Source organism: Poecile atricapillus, chromosome 8, assembly GCF_030490865.1.
Source record: "Poecile atricapillus isolate bPoeAtr1 chromosome 8, bPoeAtr1.hap1, whole genome shotgun sequence".
Classification (NCBI taxonomy): Eukaryota; Metazoa; Chordata; class Aves; order Passeriformes; family Paridae; genus Poecile; species Poecile atricapillus.
This window is the reverse complement of record NC_081256.1, coordinates 26,334,484-26,347,687: the sequence shown is the minus strand read 5'-3', so window position 1 is coordinate 26,347,687 and position 13,204 is coordinate 26,334,484. Positions and strand designations below refer to the sequence as shown.

Here is a 13,204-nt window from a genome sequence, read left to right as displayed (position 1 = left end):
GTGCTGACACCAAATCCTTTCACTGGATCCTCCTTCTCCCTTTGCTATTTTATGAAGTTCAGGGTCTGGTTTCAGCAATCCAGACACCCCTTCCTGTTACAAGCCCACTTTGGTCTCCCATTTTATCTCCCTCCCACCTTCACTCTGGTCACCCCAGCTGCTCGCTCGCCCACACTTGGCACGAACAGCTCCAACTGTCTTTATCCAAGCAATTCTAGCAGGATGTAAGGACAGTGCCACCCAAATCTCCTCCTAGAGCTGCTGCCAGGGGGCCTTAGTAACAAACCCACCCCCGAACCAAGCACCACAGCACATGAAGTGCTTGGCCTGCAGCTCTGCTGAGGGACACAGATCCATTTCATTCAAAACAAAAAGGACAACAAATCATCTGAAACCCCAGCCAATGGGACTCTTCTGATCCTTAATGACCGATTTAGCTACAATCATTTCCTGGGGTGCAGCCACCGCGCTCAGCTAAGAAGGGAACAGAAGAACCTGGAGAACTTCTCCCCTTTCCCCATGCAGCCATAAACTCGTGCCTCGGTGTCAATGTTTCTGTTGATTTGGAAGCGTTAGAGACCCCCAGGCTCTGACACCCGTGCTCTGCTCCTGCCCCGAGGCTGTGGCTGCACAGTGGGATTTGCCTCTCACTGGGGAGAGCAGGGATGTCTGGATGCTCTGCTGCAGGTGGGAGCCACAAACACCCGTTTGTGGTTTGCTCCCTCTTAAAACGTGCCCAGGCTGCCCTGGGGGGTGTATTTAGGGTATGGCCTGTGTACTGTTTACACTAAAGGCATGTTTTACCAAGCTTTGGAACCCGAGCAGCAATACCCACTACCTTTGCCAGGCCTCATCTTCTATATTTCCTGCCCTTTTGGCCAGCCACCAGCTTTCCTTATAGCCCGCACTAAGGCCACTCTTCCAGCCTAAATTAGTAAGACACAAGCTGTTAGTTACTTTTAAAGCACAGGAACAACACCACAGTCCAGCCCACTGCCAGGCTCTTTGCTTTAGGCTACAGAAGTACGAGAGGTATCGTGTTTTAATTAAGGAAACTGTATCAAATATTCAGCACTAAGAATCTGCACACAATAAAAGCAGATCTTATCTCCAGCCCAGCTCCCACACAGAACCCGTATCACAGGGGAGATTTACAGGGAAATGCGGCTGTCAATACATCCCTGCAGTGCCTCTGAAAGAACTCCTGAGCCCCCTCCCCTCCCTCTCACGGCCACGGCTGATACAATCCTCCTTTGTTCTTGCACAAAGGCTTCTCCCACACCACGGTGGCCCCTTGGAACAAAGGTTCTCCCGGGCACATCAGGGATGAAGGCAGACTCCCGAAGGGGTTGCATCAGCTGACACAAACATCCTACAAGAAAACCTTCCCAAGAAACACCAGCAGTTGTTTGGATAGTCCTCAAAGTTATCTGAGTGCAAAAAAAAAAGCAAACAGAATCCCAACCAACACCACGCTTGGGCCAAATACCATCGTCTCAAGGGAACACACACTTAGGAACTTAACTGTACACAAATTTGCATCATTTCAATACAGGAGAAAAAGAACATTCTGTCAATGCCACCGACTAAAATGCAGGCTGTACCTGTATCACTTATTTTATGCACATAAACTATTAGAGTAAAAGGTGCCCATGTGCATATAATTAACTTTAATTAGGACTGTAACAACAAAACTATTTTGGCAAAAAAGTTACCAAAATCCTGACAAGATATAAATCCGAGTTCAAAACCAGCTTGATAAAGCAGCCAATTCAGAAAGAGTTAAAAACACTCCTCACTTTTCCACTCTGCACGTTTCTCAGCTTGGGGTATCATTTTTCACAATAAGCAAAATTCCTGCAGGCTTAGCCCTGAGCCTGCCACATTCATTGCAAAGGGTAAAACAATCGGTGCTTCACTACCTGAGAGCAGAGATGCTACTGCAGCGTGTCAGGAATCCACCTACTTTGGATCTGGAGAAAGTCTTTTAATCTGGAAGTTGAGCAAGGAGTCCAATATGTGCCGTGCAGAAACACAGCACCTTGAGAGAACTATTTTAGTTAATTAATTTCCATTAAACCTGTCAGCTGCCTTATTTCAGTGCTTTGAGCACTGTGTTCCATGAGAGACACTTTTCCAAAGAGCTTTGATTAGTTGTACAGAGCTGTACTTTACAAGAGAGTTATTAATGGAAGGAAAATGATACTGCTCAAGTTATTAATGGAAGTAAACTGATATTGCTTATTATTAATAGAAGTAAGTTGATATTGCTCAAAGTTTGATGCAAGGAATAAGTTAACTGACATATTCATGTGTGCATGCATGAATAAACAGTGCAGATACAGACAGATTAGATGGACAAATATGATTCTCTTTGTTATCAGAAAGTGGGTAAACTCCTCACAAGGAAGGTTTCATTCTATACATGCTGAATGAAGTATGTGATTCTGGGAGCTGTGGGAATGGATGTGTAAGGTGTGTGAATGCAGCAGAGGACACACATGCCCTGCCTGGGCTGGGAGAGATGCTTCTCACGGCAAGAGGCTCAGCACCAAGAACAACATCTGACCCCACGTGTCTCACCATATTCTGCAGTTTCCCCTCTCACACAGAAAACCCCCGTGTGGTGTCCTGGGAAGCCAGGAATTCCCTCATTCCAGGGAACCACAGCGCTGTTACCAGCAGCTGCAGACTGAGCCACGCTCAGTGAAACGTTCTCAGCTCGGGCTGCTGGAAAGGTTCAGCACAGAACTGTTCTGCAGCAGCACAATCCAAATGTTTATCTGCAGCAGTTAACCTGGACTCTGAGCAGGTACCCAGTGTGGAGAGGGAATAAGCACACAGCCAGGAAAGGGTCTGAGCCCGGGCACAGAGCAGCACACTGAGGCAGTTCAGGGGCTGAGAGTGCTGAGCATGCCCCCTCTCACCTGCTGGTGCCTGGAGCACCTGCACAGGTAACAGCAGTGACTCCATCAGGCACCAGGGATCCTTCCCAAAAGCAGACACCAGCACTTCCCTTGGACAAAACCACAGCTCCAGGACCAGGGATCGTTCCTGATGGCAGGGCAGGTCTGCAGGACACCAGCACTTCCCTCAGACAAAACCACAGCTCCGCTTTCAGCAGTTTCAGAGCCCATATCTACCCAGTGAACACACGTGGGAAGTGTGACTTACTAAAAACTGATTCCTTCTCTTAGCCCCAAACGGTGTATGAAGTTCATGCTCCTGGTAACTGAAGGAAAGGCCAGAAAACACTGAATATTGAGCAGGCTACTGATTTTAGAAGCTTGTGTCCATTAATGACACATTTTAGCATGAAAAATAGTTCCGAGATACTGGGCTCTACAATTGACATAAAGGAAAAGTATAACAAAATAATAATATTAATTTTTAAAAGGGTAAGAAATGAGAAGAGCAATCCAGTCACACAGAGGCCACCCCAAGTGTGGGGTGGAAATAATGCTGTGATGGAAATGATGCTGTATTGGCCCCAGCTATGGCCAGAGCCCTCTGATGAGCTTTAGAGATCTCAGTATGGGAGGGAGGACAGACCATCTGGCTGGCACTAAGCAGCAGGAATAGAGCCCAGAGAGAAAGGCTGGGCTTTAGTGTGGCAGCTGGGATTGTGGTGGGGGCATGCAGCATCTCTGATGACACCATCTCGTGTGGGCAGCTCCCTCCCAGTCTCTGCAAACAGAAAATAAACACCAAAGGACAAATACTACTTTGAACTTTCCCTGGAGAATCCTGAAGTGGTATTGAAAACCTAAGCAATTCAGCTTCACAACAAACCTTCAGTGTTATTAGAAGGGAGGAAGTGAGGTGCTTTATCTTCAGTTTGAGAGTAAGCAAGAGATTCACTTCTCAGGAGCTGAGCAGGGGCTGCCCAGAGGGGATCGCTGGGTTTTTCCACAGTTTCTTAGCTCGATAAAGAAATGTTCCACATCAAGCTCTACATCATTTCCCAAGCTGCCATCAGCACTCAGCAGCTTGGCAAACACACTGCAGAGCACTGAGACACTTCTCCAGGACATGCTCCCCAGAGCCCAGCCCTTTGGTACACTGATATTCGAAATAACAGGTAATGAATGACCAGAGGGAGAGAAGTCATTTGCATTTCTGTTCACACCACAACATGCAACCAGCAAACTTTATGCCCTCACCACCTTCCCTTCCCTGGACCATATTAAAATATGCTGCAGGTTCTCTCCTAGTTAATCTGTAACCATCAACAGGAACTTCCCCGTCTATGTTTTTACTTTCTAACCAAAGTGACAACTCCGGTGGAACAACCCTCAAGCACCAGTTCCGCACAACATGGGCTGGATTTTTTGAAAACAGTATCCACAAACCAAAGAAGTTCTTGGATGAAAAGCTTAGCCATAGTTAGACCTAAAAAAAACGAATCTGAAGAGATTATAAAACCCTAATATGACAATATTCCATGGGGCATTAACCCATCTGCAGTCTTGGGCTTCTTATTCCGCTAAGCCACTAACAGTCACCCAAATATTGCTAAGCATTTAAGCTGGCCTAAATTCATGCAGATTTAGATTTAATTGTCACACAAGCCAGGCTCTAAGGGTTCCACACATCATCTGTGCGAATCTCCACTTTAATCAGCATCAAATATCAACATTCACTCAAAATAACTTGCATAAACATTGCCAAAGGGAGCCAGGCAGAATAGGCAAGGCACATAAGATGGAAGTTCCATATTGCTGACACAAAAAGATATTTTTTCCAACAAATTTATATAATTTTCATACTTACAAAACAAAGTTTTACCTACCTATGGTATTACTATGTCATTAATGTATGGCTACTTTCCAGAGTTAAAGCATCTTGTATAAAACAAAAAGCATAAAAAATACCCTCAAAGTTATACTCCCTTTTGACAGCAAATATTTAACCATAAATATTACCAGCATGGAAAAACATCAACAAAGCTTGGCAATAGAAAACAAAACAATCCAGTATGGGATCTTTTTCTTGTTTCTCTAGGAACTTGTCTGGAGGAACAAAAGTGGAGATTTTTGCTTGGTTTATTTTTCTGACAGAGGAGTTCCCTAATCAAACATGATATGAGGCCAGAACAGCTGTGCTGGCACCACGCTGGCAGCAAAGGTGCCAGAAGGGGCAAGCCAGAACGGGAGCAAAGAAACACATCCTGTGGATTTCCCTGGGAGCTACTGGAAACTCAGAATTCAGAGATCTCAAAGGTCACAACAGAGTTTGGGATGCAGATACTGCACTTGCATGCTCTTAGATAGATGAGAATTTTTGAAAATGCCGATTTTTAAAAAAGTTTATTTGGTTAAATCTGGTCATTTGGCTATTCCCCCAGTAGAGCACTAAACACATCTTGCATCGCTCACCAGGTGAAGGCAGGGGCTCAGCCCAACCCTGACTGCATCCAGTTTTGCTGGAGGACAAATTCCCAGGGTTTGCTCTTCAGGAGCAAGAGGAACAGGCACACACACTGCACAGCACACCGGGGCATGGCACACGAGCTCCCTGGCACCCACCCCTCCCAGGCAGGCAGGACACGGGGCTGAGCTCCCTGGGCAAAGGACACCTCTACCTGTGCCAGCCCAGCCAGCCCACAGCACCCCTGCTCCTCCCGGGGCTGCCCATTCCCATGCAGCTTTTGTTCCCAGTCATTCCTCCTCTCCTTCTGGAAGCCATGAAAAGCATGTGTCAGCACAACTTGCTGCTGAGGAAGGCATTAGAAAGGATTTGAACTGACTCCCCATGGCAACGGACCCTGAAAGGGAATTAGCATTTGCTCCCCATTCCTTGAGAAGCCTACATGGAATTTGTTTTTCTCCTCTTTAAGGAATTATTTGCAGGAGGGCAGCGTGCTGCTGCCTCTGAGGTTCAGCAGGCACAGCTTCAGCTGGCACCTGCCTTGCACACCCTGTTCAGGGTAACACTCATCCCACCAGACATGGGATGGGTAAATATGACTGTGAGTCCATCCATGCTTTCCTTACACAGATCTCCAGCGCTCTGCACACCTTTCTGCTGCCTCTGCCAGCTCTCTGTACACCCATTCACCAGTCCAAGTCAGGTTTGGGCTTGCTGCACAGAGGGGTTCAAACTGCAAATGAATGCAGGAGTCTTTCTGTAAATGAAAATCTAAATTGTACAGAGACAACTCACAACATGGAGATAAAAATAGGACACCTGGAAAGGACGTGTGCCAATGCAGCCATGTCCTAGGCATGGGCATGGATGAGCTGCACCCTGTGCACTTGGCCACTTATCAATGTGAGTGTGGTCCCACCAAGGAGTGGGCATTTCACACCATAAGATCCTCTGTGCTGGACACCAATTAACACCGCTGGTAATTGCTAACATTCTTCCTTTTTTTTTCACCTGTGGGTGGAAGAACAGCCAAGCAAAGAAGGAGAAGCTGGCTGAGGCTCAGCACTGCCTGGTGTGACCCACCCCATCCCAGCTGGCACATCTCAGCCACACGCTGGGTCACACTCAGCGTGCGAAGGAACAGGAACTCCGTGTCAGTTCCAATAAATCACATCTGTAACAGAGCACACACCACTCTGCACCACAGCCTGTCTCCACTTGAAGTTTTTTGAGTTACTTCAGCCTGAAGAGACTCACATGGGCAGCTCATGCCAAGACCTGTAACACACATGGCCAAACATCCTTGGAGTGGTTTTACATCCTTCAGTGGTTGACTGAGCCTCCAGCAGGGCATGTGGCATCCTCAGCACTCCGGGCCTGGCTTTTCTAGCCCTGCAACAGGAATCTGCTCCCAACTCTGCTCACCTCTCCCTGCCCCTCCTCTGCACTTCCACTGCCCCTGGGGAGCCTTTGTGAGCGCCCATCTGCAGTGTCGGATACTTCCTCACACTGTGGATCCCCCAGCCTGCCTTCCCATCCCTCAGATCTGTGCTCCACATCCCTCTCGGCCACCCAGGTACACCTAGACAGTCCTTCTGTAGTGTCAGGTGAGGAGCAAAAGGCTCCAAAGTCAGGAGAGCAGAGGGCAAGCTCAGATCACTGGAGTAACAACAGTGCCCTCCGTGACCGTGGAGACTGGAACAAGAAAGCCACCTTTGTTACAGAAAACAGTTCCAGTGTCCTAAAACAAACAAGAAAGGAGGAAAACAAACCCAAAGGAGTACACAAGAACACACAGCTCCCTCCTGGCCGTTAGATCAGTCTGGCACCAGCTGGCCCCCATGGGGCTCCACCAGAAGCACCTTCTGCTCATGGGCTGGGCATCAAAGGCAGATTTGTCCCGGGCACAGCCCAGCCCCACAGGCTCAAACCAAGGAGCCCACGGCCCAGGAGCCAGGCTTTGCTGGCCAGTGCCTCTAACACCCTCCCAGGACAACAGCCAGCACTGCTCAGAGCGTCCATCCCACCATGCCACGAGGAAAATGCCATAGAACTGCTTGTACAGCACCTTCACTTCAACACCCCGAGTACCCCTGAAGCACTCATGGAAGGGGTTTCTGTAAGGAGCTCCCAGGCAATGAGGAATGACAGTCTCGCCTCCTCTGAAGGTACAGGCAGAAAATGCTGTCCTACTGCAGACAGTACAGCAGGTCTCCAGCAAACCTGGAAACAGACATTTGCTTTCCTAATTTGGAGAGTTTGGTTTTGTTTTATTAACATTCAGGCTTGTATAAACTTATTAAAAAGCCCAGAGCAAACAAACAAACCAAATCTCCACACCAGTACACTACCCCACGTGGCTGTGCCCTGGCTGTGCCATCAACGTTATCAATTTAAATTGGATCTTGGGTGACACCTTAGAAAAAACTCAGCTTATTCAGATTTCATTAAAGGAAAACTGTTCCATTTATAGAAAGATTACTTTGTAGAGCCAACAGAAACACACAGCTTAAAGCTTTTCCCAGAAATAAGGGGAAGCCAAGTCTTGAACAGAGGACTAATTTTCATTCTGTATTTTGATGCTCATGAAACTGTTTTACTGCCACGGGTATTTCTTGACAGTGTTTTAAATTACAGATCAGCTCATGCAAAACTGGGAGCTGTTAATAGCAAGTGGCCTCTCCTTTGCTTTTTATGGAGCGAAAATTTTATTCTCCTTCTCAAATACCGGTGATTTTGATCAAAGTCATGGCGGGACACCCGCCTCAACGGCTGAAAGGACAGCAGCATTAAATCAATTCCCTAGGCAACCTCCCAAGCCGAGCCACTATTGTTAAAATAATGAGTTGTGCACCACTTGATCCCAACCCACCAGCTGATCCCCATTTTTATAGACAATAGGTAGCACAGAACCACAAAGCATCCATGAACGGATCATTTCTCATGAATTGCGCATCTTCGGTTGATAAAACTTAACATTTCTTTCTGTAACAGCCTACAGACATTTTTAAATGTACGAAAAAAGCATCCTTCAGAAGTTAAAAACAGATTTTATAAAAGTATCACTCTCAAACTTATTCCAGGGAGCTGATGCTTAAAGACCCAGGAAGAGTTTTTAATAGCGTGCATGCACTCTGCTGCCTCTCACCTCCCAAAAAGCCTGGATTTTCTTTCCATATCCCACATTATCTTTAACTCAGGTGCCTCACTGCAGGCTTGAAGCCTGCCTCTCTTTTCAGTACTGTTACCTGCAGTTATTCTTTCACATTTCAGAACAAACACCTTAACTTCTCTTTCATTTCCTAAGTTTTGCAACATGTGGGCCAGGAGTCCCAAGGACAAGTAAAGCAGGAGGGCCCCCTGAAAACAGGCAAACATTGTGTTTTATAACTCGGGAGTTAAAGCACACTTTAAACAAAGAGCCTATGACTGGACCATCAGATAAGGCTTATATCTTTCTCCCTGGAATTTAATAACACTTCTTCTAAAACACTTTTCGGCCAGCTGGAGTTGAAGATCCCAGAACTGCACAGCTTAATTACAATAAAATATGCATGGAGTTTAATTCCTACCTCATTGTACTTGCTTTTAAAAAAAAAAAAAAAAATAAAATGGTTTATGGAGTAGGCAATTAGAAATAAAGTATTTTTAGGGAAGACTCAGTCCAGCAAGAGGTTTGACTTTTCTCAGCACCGTCCCCGTGGGGACAGGCGCGCTCCCACCCCGGGCACTGCCGGCGGCTGCGCTGCGCTCCTCAGGGGGGTCGGGATTTTCCGCTCAGCCTCACCGAACACGGGCTGGGCTCGCTCCGGTTTCAGTGCCCGCGGCCCAGGGGCCGCCCCGGCACACGGGGGAGAGCGGCCGGAGCTCATCCCGGAGCTGCTCCCTGCGTGCAGCAGCGGCTGCGAGCGGCGCCCGGGACAGCCCCGGAGCGGCTCCTCCGCACGGCGAGCGCTCGGGGCACGCGGAGCCGTGTGAAACAGCCTGGAAAGAAGGTACACCTCGCAAACATCAGCTTCGGGCCGCGAACACCGGGAGAAACCAGCATCAAGCGCATGGGAAAGCCCAGCGGAGGCTCGCAGGGACACGGTCCCGTCCCGCTTCGGGAGCGCCCGCGGGGCCGCACGCAGGGACGGGGCTCGGGGGGCCCGTCCGCCCTCACTCACCGCGGCCGCCGGCTGGGCTCGGTTCGGTCCGGTGCTGTCCCTCGCGGCCGCACGCACGGCCCGGTGCCCGGTGCGGGCACTCAACCTGCTCCGTTCAAACCCCAGCGCTGCCGCCCGCCCCGCCCGGCCCGGCCCGGCGCGGCCCGCCCCCGCCGCGGGCCCTGCCGAAACCCGGAGCGGCCGCGGCGGAGCGGAGCGGCCCGGCCTGTCCCGACAGGCGGCCGCCCGAGCCAAGATCCAGCCCCGGTATTACCGCGGCCCCGCGCCCGTTCAACCTGCTCCATTGCTCCATTGTGTGCGCACTGCGAGCGGCGGGGCAGCGCCGCCAGCTCCCCTCAGCACTGCCCGAACTGAGCCCCCCGGCCCCGCTCCCCTCAGCACTGCCCGGACTGAGCCCCCGGCCCCGCTCCCCTCAGCATCCCCCGGACTGAGCCCCCCGGCCCCGCTCCCCTCAGCACTGCCCGGGACTGAGCCCCCGGCCCCGCTCCCCTCAGCATCCCCCGGACTGAGCCCCCGGCCCCGCTCCCCTCAGCGCTGCCCGGACTGAGCCCCCGGCCCCGCTCCCCTCAGCATCCCCCGGACTGAGCCCCCGGCCCCGCTCCCCTCAGCATCCCCCGGACTGAGCCCCCCGGCCCCGCTCCCCTCAGCATCCCCCGGACTGAGCCCCCCGGCCCCGCTCCCCTCAGCGCTGCCCGGACTGAGCCCCCCGGCCCCGCTCCCCTCAGCATCCCCCGGACTGAGCCCCCCGGCCCCGCTCCCCTCAGCACTGCCCGGGACTGAGCCCCCTGCCCCGCTCCCCTCAGCACTGCCCGGGACTGAGCCCCCTGCCCCGCTCCTCCCCTCAGCACTGCCCGGACTGAGCCCCCCGGCCCCGCTCCCCTCAGCATCCCCCGGACTGAGCCCCCGGCCCCGCTCCCCTCAGCATCCCCCGGACTGAGCCCCCGGCCCCGCTCCCCTCAGCACTGCCCGGACTGAGCCCCCGGCTCCGCTCCCCTCAGCATCCTCCGGACTGAGCCCCCGGCCCCGCTCCCCTCAGCATCCCCCGGACTGAGCCCCCCGGCCCCGCTCCCCTCAGCATCCCCCGGACTGAGCCCCCGGCCCCGCTCCCCTCAGCATCCCCCGGACTGAGCCCCCGGCCCCGCTCCCCTCAGCATCCCCCGGACTGAGCCCCCCGGCCCCGCTCCCCTCAGCGCTGCCCGGACTGAGCCCCCGGCCCCGCTCCCCTCAGCGCTGCCCGGACTGAGCCCCCGGCCCCGCTCCCCTCAGCATCCCCCGGACTGAGCCCCCGGCCCCGCTCCCCTCAGCGCTGCCCGGACTGAGCCCCCGGCCCCGCTCCCCTCAGCGCTGCCCGGACTGAGCCCCCCGGCCCCGCTCCCCTCAGCATCCCCCGGACTGAGCCCCCCGGCCCCGCTCCCCTCAGCGCTGCCCGGACTGAGCCCCCCGGCCCCGCTCCCCTCAGCGCTGCCCGGACTGAGCCCCCTGCCCCGCTCCCCTCAGCGCTGCCCGGACTGAGCCCCCGGCCCCGCTCCCCTCAGCACTGCCCGGACTGAGCCCCCGGCCCCGCTCCCCTCAGCACTGCCCGGGACTGAGCCCCCTGCCCCGCTCCCCTCAGCATCCCCCGGACTGAGCCCCCGGCCCCGCTCCCCTCACCGCTGCCCGGACTGAGCCCCCGGCCCCGCTCCCCTCAGCGCTCCCCGGTCCGACTCCCGCCCGCCCGGCCGGAGGCTCCTCCCGGCGGGACTCACCGAGCTCCCCGGGCCGAGCCGAGGGGAGCGGTGCCGGTGGGAACAGATCGAGAAGCGGCCCCTCGGGCGGCCCCTCGCCCGGCGGGTGCCATGGAGACCCCCGGCCCTCCCATCCCACCCCTGCCATGGCAGGGACACCTTCCCCTGTCCCAGGCTGCTCCAAGCCCCGTCCAACCTGGTTTCGGACAATCCCAGGGATGGGGCAGCCGCAGCTTCTCTGGGCAACCCGCGCCAGGGCTTCACCACCCTCTGAGTAAAACAATTCTTTCTTAAATCCAATTTATACCGACGTCCCTTGGGTTAAAGCCATTCCTCGTTCCCCTATCACAATAGCCCTGCTCAGAAGTTCGTTCGCAAAGGATGCAAAGAGCAGCCCAGTGCCCACGCTGCCGCTGGGCTCCGAGGGGCCGGGGATGTTTATTGCCATTTGCCTGACATGCCACACCAGCAATAAAACGTCTGTGCAGTGTCGGAGGTATTTTTCCTGGGCCATTTGGAGGCCGGGGCTCTCCTTTCACTCCCTGTGGTCTTTTGAAGATGTTGGATCGCTCACGGCACAGTCAGAGCTGCAGGGGCAAAGGCACAAGTGCTGAACAGTTTAATTCTTGTGCTTATTGCCAGTCACAGAACTGCCTCTGTTGGAAATCCTCTGCTGGGCACTGCTGCGGGTGAAGGGAGGGATGGAGCTCCTGAGAGGCAGCCAGGGGGGTTTTATGAAATGGAGAAAATGCTGTTTCTCCCCCAGCCAGCCCAGCCGGGTGCTGCAGAGATATTTGTCTCTGCTCCTATTGCTTTTCCAATAGCCAGGCCTCCCACGGCGACAGGATCTGCAACCTCTCAAGCCCTGCACAGATGGAAAGCACAGCTTTGAACTGAATTGGGCTCTTTCCCAGGGGGGAGGGTGTGCTGGTGGGTTGGTTTTTTTTTTAAAGATAAGCCCTGCGTGATAAGGAAAACAGCATTAACAAACAATTACAGGACCTGACCCTCAAGAAATCATTTGTCACTGCAACCCCAAATCCATGTGAGGGAACAACACACTTGCTTCACATTCGCCCACACCTCACCTCTGCTTGCTAGAAATGTAGCATGTGGCTTCCTGAGACTTTTCTCTCAGCTTTACAGTGGATTTTTGTGATAAATCCTCCTGTGACTCATCTACAGAACAGAAGTGTGAAGTCCAGAATTATATTTAATTATTACAGAAAATAAATCATAAGGGTACAATTATGCCCAGCTTGGAAAAGCTCCTCCCACTTCCCAGATGTACAAACAGGAACACCTATAAACCCCCACGAGAAGTGGATTATTGCTGAGCCTGGATGACTTTGGGGTTAAAACTCAGCTTTGAATTTTGCTCTGGAGGGTGCCACAGCCAATCCCAAATTCCTGACTGGCTGATGAGTTTCATGTCCAAGAACCACGGTGGTGGCTGGCTCAGCCCTTCGCTGCCTTGTGCATAAACCCAGAACCTGACTTTTCTTATTTTCCATTTCCAAACAGGCACAGACACCTGGTTTGCTGCCCCAGAGCTGCCTCCCCTGTCCCCCAGGCTGGGTTCCAACACACTGCAGGTATTTCATGGCTCACTGCTCCCTAGCAGCAGCCTCACCCTGGGAGGACCAGGAACAAAAGGAGTAAAGAACCACTAACATCTATTCTTACCCAAGGAAACTGGGATTTTTAAGGATCTCAAGAGTCACAACTTTGTCCTGGAGTCAGCAGAGAAAATGATGATGTAGCAACTAATTGCCAGAAAAGCAGTGCTCAATTATTAAGGGTTTTTTGTACTACACTCTTCTCCTCAGTGTTTCACTGGAAAGCAATCACACAGAAAGAAAGAAAATCTGTGAAACACTTCACTTTAAATAAATATTGGGACTGCGGGAGGTTAAACAAGGGTGAAGGGCTAGGTATATAAAA

General features: G+C 52.5%; 1 protein-coding gene and 1 long non-coding RNA gene across 2 annotated transcripts in view; both read right to left on the bottom strand.

Moving 5' to 3' along the window:
- PLCH1 (phospholipase C eta 1) overlaps positions 1-9,624 on the bottom strand; it is a 58,114-nt gene extending 48,490 nt beyond the window's left edge. The window contains exon 1 of the mRNA XM_058843960.1: positions 9,537-9,624. The gene's annotated coding sequence lies outside the window, so the exon portion shown is untranslated. The remainder of the gene's footprint in view (positions 1-9,536) is intronic.
- A 2,489-nt stretch (positions 9,625-12,113) lies between these two features.
- On the bottom strand, positions 12,114-13,100 carry LOC131581729 (uncharacterized). Its single transcript, XR_009278134.1, has 3 exons — positions 12,947-13,100; positions 12,349-12,439; positions 12,114-12,220 (listed from the first exon to the last, which is right to left on the bottom strand). It is a non-coding gene; the product is annotated as an uncharacterized LOC131581729 (long non-coding RNA).
- Positions 13,101-13,204: the final 104 nt, after the last annotated feature.